Genomic DNA, 7995 nt, shown 5'->3' with positions numbered 1-7995 from the left:
TAGAGATAGAGATAGATTAGAGATAGAGATAGAGATAGATGATAGAGATAGAGATAGATAATATAGATATAGATATAGATATAGATATAGATATAGATATAGATATAGATTCTGTAACATAGGTGGAGAAATGGTTGCCTTGTCACACAAATAACGTTAAACTTGAAGGAACAACCTGTGAAAGCGGCAGAGATGAAAAACGAACTCTTGTCTGTTTCTTTTCAATTTTCCTGATAGATTGCATTGTACTGACACTCTCAGAGGAATTCACTAACAAGAATTTAAGCAATCACTCTGAGAAAAATTACATTAGGATAGCTCTGCAAGCCATTTAATTTTGCAAGGTAGGAAAGAACACAAAGAATGGAGAGACTAGCCGGTAAAGACGCATTTGATCAAACATTAGAATTTTCCATATGAGATTAAATCATCCACTGCCAGTAGTCAATAGCTAATTTCTACAAAGATAAGATAATTTTAGTATTTATAAAAATTATGAATGAATTCATAAAATTGCAAGATAAATTATGATTAGACAGAATAGGAAGAGAAAATATCTCATAAATAGTTATCTGAGAACAATGGAACTGTAAATTGTTCTGAGTCATGGCTTCCCTCTGTAGTGATATGGTTAACTAGATTTTTTAATGTTTTGTTTATGATAAACACATTAATTATACAAATTAATGAGTTTCAGTATGATATTTCAACACATGTACACACAAACCATGGGTAAAATCCAACATATCTTTAGGCACAACTTTTTTTTTCTTTTTGTTTTTTTCGAGACAGGGTTTCTCTGTGTAGTCCTGGCTGTCCTGGAACTCACTCTGTAGACCAGGCTAGCCTCGAACTCTCGAACTCAGAAATCCGCCTGCCTCTGCCTCCCAAGTGCTGGGATTAAAGGCGTGCGCCACCACTGCCAGGCTCTATGCACAACTTTTAACTCATCACCTCTTTTCTAAATTCTGGTTATTACTATTCTACATTCATATTAATCTTTTAAAAATTTTGTTAATTAATTTATTTACTGTACATCCTGATAGCAGCTTCCCTTCCTTACCTTCTAGTCCCTCCCTCTCACCTCACCTCCCTGTCATTCTCCCGTCCTCTCATCCTCTTCAGAAAAGGTGCAGAAAAAGGGAGGATACCAACCGGATACCAACCCACCTTTTCATATCAAGTTTCAGTAGGACAAGGTATACATTCTCTTACTGTGGCTAGGCAAGGCACCTCAGTTAGGGAAACGGAATCCAAAGGCAGGTAACAGATCAGTCGCTTTTAACTTCTACATATGAAAGAAACCATTTAGTAGTTGTCTTTGTATGGCTTATTAATCCAAATATAATGTTTCCTGCTTCTAGCCATTTTGCTAAAAATATGAAATTTATTTTGCACGACCATATAATGTTCCATTTATCTGTGTTTTATTATCCAGTTTGCCATTGAAGTTGATTCTATGTCTCAGCTGCTGCAGAGTGGTATAGTAAATACAAGCTAATGAGATATTTTGTCACAAATCTCAGCAATAAGAACATATTCTTTTCAAGAGCTTATGAAGCTTTTGAGAAAATTGAACTATGTGCATACTGTAAAAATCTCAGTAACATCAAAAGTAGGAAGAAATAATGTTTTTTAGAAAAAAATATTAGAGCTAAATAACAAAATAATTTAAAATGTTCTGCTGCCTGAAAACAAGAACATGCTACTTTTTAAACATTTTATTGATTCTTTGTGAATTTCACATCATGCTCCCAATCTCATTTATTCCCCAGCCCATTCTTATCTTCTCTCTGCTCTTGCAAACTCACCCCCAATAAAATAAAATAAGATAGAATTTTTAAAAAGAATGAAAGAAAAAAAACCTTTTTGTGGAAGCTGTAGTTTGTGTCCAACACTCTACCCCTTGTTCTACAGATCTCTACTTGCAAATGTTCATTTCAATGAGTCATTGATCTGTTTCTAGCCCTCTAGCTTCTGCTTCACTATCAATACTGGATTCTTCCTGGGGCTACTGTTGGATGTCCTGCTGTTATCCTGTGTCATGGAGATCCTGGAGCTTTGGATCAACAAGGCTGCCCTTCTCCTGTGCTCCAGCAGATTGTAAATGGAGTAGATGTTGGGGAGCTCCAGCTCAAAGCCCTGGATCAGGTACTGGGAGATAGTTGTGCTAGTGAGCCCACCAGTTCTCCTGCACCATCAAGGCAAGCTCTCCAGCACTGTCCCAGCTCACCCAGTACTGCACCTGACAAGGAGTTGCATCAGCTCTCATGTTCTTCAAGTGGGCTCACCCACACCTTTGCCACCAGGGCCAGCTCTATTGTATTGCTCAGGCAAGGTATAGTAGGGCCTGCTCTACCTAGTGTTACAGCTGTTAAGGGGCAGGGCCAGCTTTCCTGCTCTCATGATCCAGAGACAGCTCTCCTGCCTGCTACAGGAAGCAAGAGAGGAGGGAATCTCTCCCTTACCATGTCACTCCACTGCAGATGAGGAGTGGGGCTATCTCCTCCCCAGTTTATACACTCCTTGGGGCCAGAAACAGGCTAGATTTTTTTTAAATTAGATTTATCTGTTCATTCTGTATGGATGCCTGGGCCAGGGCACACAGTGGCTATGTGTGGAGGTCAGAGAACAACTCCAGTGAGTCCATTCTTTCCTTCTACCAAGTAGATCCCAGAGATTAACTCCAGGTCATCAGCCATGGCAACATCTCTCTGTTTCTACAAATACCTTTTAAATAAATGTAGATATGTGCAATAGTGAATTTTCTCTTAGTAACAACTAGAGAACAACAAAACCAATTAGCAAAGGAAATTATCACCATCAAAAATAGAATAAATAAGTAAATAAAATAGTTCAAAAAACTTGGAAAGATGGGTTGAAAAGAACACCTTAAAGAAATAATGTAAACATTAAGAGACACAACACACAGAAGTGGAATTTGCAAATGTAGAATAACTGCTATTTATTTTAAAGGAGACTATTTTGCACAGAACTTTTAAATATCATTTTTTCTTAAATTGAGCAAGTACATTCCCTCACAAATGTCATTTAAAAATGTTAAATGTAGTCCATATAAAAATGCTACATAGTTGCATTTCAAACAAAAATAAAGATGGTTGCAAAGAATTGACCTACAAAATGGCATTAGACCCATGTGGCTTCCCAGAGGAATGTCACAAAATCTTTAGAGACCTGCTACTTCCACTGTTTTAAAAACCATTATACAGCACAAAGAAAGAACATTTCCTGAATCATTTTAAATGGCAAGTGTATCATTGATATCTAAGGGAAAGCTACAGTCTGGTATAACTTATGAATATTTCATGCAAAAAAAATCTCTAAATAAAACATTAGCAAACAAGATCCAGTAGCACATTAAAAAATAATACATTGTTTGGGACTTCATAACTAATTGTAGTTTATTTGACAATGCAATGGTCATTTAACACAAGAAGACAAAGAACAGAATTATCATATTAATGGAGTTTAAAAAGAAAAAATACATTACTATATTTATAAGATACCTAAAAACTTGGTAACTTCAGGAAGTATTAATTTTTAAAATTTATTAAATTAAATGGGACTTGGTGGGTACTTTCATAAATATAATCATCTGCCATGAGCCAGCATATTTCTCCATTGGTAAACATCTGGGACAGATTTAGTGAAGTATTCTCAGTGTTTCTCCATTAGATATATAGTACTTTTATAACAAGCAATTGGAAGCATCTATCTCTGCTTGCAGATAATATAATTTTATTGCTGAAAATCTCCAAAAATGCAATAGAAAATACAAATATTAACAAAAATTCATGAACTAACACTATGTAGTAAAATAAATATACTAAAGAGACTAAGATATTTGCATTAATCAGTCAAGGAGATATCGTGAGAAACAAGCCATATTTATAATTCAAAAAATACTTTATCATGAATTTGACAGCATATATATCACATATATTCTTGATTCATTTATTAGGATATCTATGAAAGATTCCTACAAGCACATAAGCAAATTTGAACTAATGACTTCATATTATGAAGATAGCAATTTCCCCCAAGTTAATTTACAGAGTAATATGTTCTCAGTTCAATTACGCACCTCACTTTCTGTACACTAAACAGGTTATGTGTGTTACTCATCATATAAAGTAAATATTGGGATATATAGTGAGTTCAAAGGCTGGTATCTCAAATCAGTGTGGCAAGAAATTTTTAAAAAGTGCTGTTAGCCTGGCATAGACAGAAGTGGATGCTCAAAGCTAACCATTGAACTGATCATGGGTTCCCAATGAAGAAGTGAGATAGAAGACTGAAGGAACTCAAAGGGTTTGTGGCCCCATGAGAAGAGCAATAATACCAACCAACCAGAGCTCAAAGAGTCTAAACCACCATCCTGGAAGCACATAAGGAGGGACCCATGGCTCCAGCTGTATATGTGGGGGAGGATGGCCTTGTCAGGCATAGGAGGGTGAGGAAGTCCTTGGTCTAGTAAAGGCTGGACTCTCCAAGTGTGGGGGAATTTGAGGGTGGGAAGGTGGGAGTGGGAGGTGGGTGGGGGCACATCCTCATAGAAGTAGTAGTAGGAGGGATCGGATAGAGGGTTCCTGGGTGGGGGGAATGGGGAAAATGGATCACATCTGAAATGTAAATAAAATATCCAATAAAAAAAAACAGAAAAGAAAGTTCTATTAAGGACACTGACTAGACTTATGGAAAATGATTGGATTTTTAATAGTATTTACAAATTCCAAAACAAAAATATATTGAGAGATATATTGAGAAAAACAAAATTTGTTCAACACACTTTTGTTCTCAGTTCAATTACACTCCTCCTGGTCACCACAACCTGGTCATCACCACCATTGACACTGGCCTGGTCTATAAGGTCAGTTTCAAGACAGCCAGGGCTACATCATAATATCTCTCATAAGCAAAGCAAAACCACAAAATTATATTTTAAAATAGGAAAGAAGTTTATAAATATAGTGTGATTTTAGAAGGCATGCCTTTAAATGTCACCATTATTCAGATTCCCAGCACAGATGAGCAAATGAGCACACATGCGCATTGGACACATATAAACACACTGTCTTAAAATGTATTTAAATTAAAAACAAACTGAAACAACAAATAATTATTTAGAAAATGGATAACCAATAGGCTAAGCAAGGAAAAGAGATTTAAGGAATTATTACAAAACATTTTGAATATAAATTCTTAAGTTGAAAGGAAGACCTCTCAAGTCTTAAATCGCTTTGATTTGTTTTATTGCTGAGGATAATTGTATGGGTATTATTGCTTTAACTTCGAAAGCTGGAAGATAAAACAGGCAATTCTGTGAATAGTAAAAGCATGAAATTTCATTCTGAGAGAGGAGTGGTGCTTTAAAACGCTTTGCAATGTTATATTTGAACTGGAAACAGCAGAATCTCATGATTTGTTTTTTATTTTCTAAAAACTGACGCTTTCTAAACTTTTCTTCTATAAAAAACTAAAAAACAATGATATCTTGGTAGCAATTAACACTCCTGGAATCCAAGATTGTGTCAATTGCATATAGTCACCTGGGTTATGGCTATTTGCTAAAGAACTCAAAAGAATTTACATAATTTGATTGGACAACTATAATTTGGGCTTGTTGATGTTGTGTGCCTCTCTAATACAATTAATTGGGAAGAACACTCTACCATTTTTGAAGGCTTCACCTCTTCTACTAAACTTTTGGCTTGACTATAGTCTATCAGAGCAATTTACCAGAGATACTGGAATAGAGAGACATGATAAACGGCATCTTGAAAATTCATTTAAGTATGTGGTATCTTCAACAAATAAACAGTACCAAAAATATGATAGAAGGGAATTGCCATAGAGTAGTGTGATTTAAAACACATTGTAACCAAGGAAAATTCTAGACTTTGAAACATAATTTGAACAAGTTAATATTAAAAAGAAATTATAAAGACATTCAGGACTATTTCACAGTGATAAGTCTTAATGGATATTGTAAAAGACAAAGATGATATAGCATTAGTGGTTGCCAAAATCCTTTTATATTGTGATGAGAATGCTTAACAAAAGATATAGCTTTTTAAAACATATATTTTGGAGTATAACTTCTTGAGTTATTTTTATATTTTGGATATTAGCCCTCTATCAGATGTAGGATTGGTAAATATCTTTTCCCAATCTGTTGGTTGTCAATTTGTCCTATTGACAGTGTCCTTTGCTTTCCAGAAGTTGTGCAATTTTATGAGGTCCCATTTGTCCATTCTTGATCTTAGAGCATAAGCTATTGATGTTCTGCTCAGGAAATTTTTCACTGTGCCTCTGTGTTTGAGGCTCTTCCCCACTGTCTTTTCTATTAGTTTCAGTGTGTCTGGTTTTATGTGGTGGTCCTTGATCCACTGGGACTTGAGCTTTGTACAAGGAGATAAGAATGGATTGATTTACATTCTTCTACATGTTGTCCTCCAGCTGAACCAGCATCATTTGTTGAAAATGTTGTCTTTTTTCGACTGAATGGTTTTAGCTCCTTTGTCAAAGATCAAGTGGCCATAGGTGTGTGGGTTCATTTCTGAGTCTTTGATTCTATCCCATTGTTCTACCTGCCTGTCTCTGTACCAATGCCATGCGGTTTTTATCACTATTGCTCTGTAGTGCAGCTTGAGGTCAGGGATGGTGACTCCCCCAGAAGTTCTTTTATTGTTGAGAATAGTTTTTGCTATTCTAGGTTTTTTGTTATTCCAAATGAATTTGAGAATTGCTCTTTCCAACTCTATGAAGAATTGAGTGGGAATTAAGATGGGGATTGCATTGATTCTGTAGATTGCTTTTGGCAAGATCGTCATTTTTACTGTATTAATCCTGCCAATCCATGAGCATGGGAGATCTTTCCATCTTCTGAGGTCTTCTCTAGCCCAGAAGTTTTGGGGTCTTTTGTGGGTGTTACTTTTTCATTTCTTTTAGTTTTCAAAGTAGAAAACCTGTCTGTTACCAGCTGGCAAAGATTATCTCCCACTTTGTAGGCTGTTTCTTCACACTGATGATGAAATCTTTTTTTGTGCAGAAACTTTTTATTTGTCCTGTAGCAATTTTCTGTGTTATCTGAGTCTTGTTCAGAAAGATTTTCATTATGTGCTGTAACTTAAAGTGTGTTGTCTTTGTTTTCCTCAAATTGTTCAACATTATAGATTTTAAGTTAAGGCTTTTGATCCACCATGAATTCATTTTGTGCAGAGTGAGAGATGTAGTATAATTTTCATTCTTTGATAAGTAGATATATATTTTCACCAGCACTGCTTGTTAAATGGGTTTTTAAACTACTGTACAGTTTTTACACCTTTATCAAAAATTGGGTGGCAATAGCTTATATATTTATTTCTGGGTTCTCGATTATGGTCCAGTAATCTATGTATATGTTTTGGTGCCAGAATTATTTTGTCATTGTCACTATAACTCTGTAGTATTTGATGTCAAGTATTCTGATGCCACCAAAATGCTTTCTACATTGATTACTTTGGTTATGCATGGTTTTCTGTTTGATGTGTGTGTGTGTGTGTGTGTGTGTGTGTGTGTGTGTGTGTGTGTCTGTTTCTGTATGAGTTTTTATATTTTGTTCTAATTCTGTGAATTTGAACATTGGAATTTTGATGGGAATTCCCTTGAACTGATAGAGTACTTCGAGTAATAAACTCATTCATTTTCATGATTTATTTCTACCATTCCAGGAACATAAAAATGCCTTTCCATTATCTGGTTCTACTTCATATTCTTTTTTTACTGTGGATAACCAAAAACTTCTACAAAACAGTAATATTTAGAAGTGAAAATTGTTTAATTTACTAAAAGTAATGAATTTCCCAATAGAGGATAATATCTGAATTGTTATTCTGAAACATGAATGTGCTTTATTGGTTTAAATTTATAGGGTGAAATTTAGAGCATATTACTTCCTTTCATTTGTGTGACAGTGATAATATGGGATAAAAT

The sequence above is a fragment of the Grammomys surdaster genome, unplaced genomic scaffold (assembly GCF_004785775.1).
Source record: "Grammomys surdaster isolate TR1022 unplaced genomic scaffold, NIH_TR_1.0 236, whole genome shotgun sequence".
Taxonomy (NCBI): domain Eukaryota; kingdom Metazoa; phylum Chordata; class Mammalia; order Rodentia; family Muridae; genus Grammomys; species Grammomys surdaster.
Note: the sequence above shows the minus strand (reverse complement) of the source record.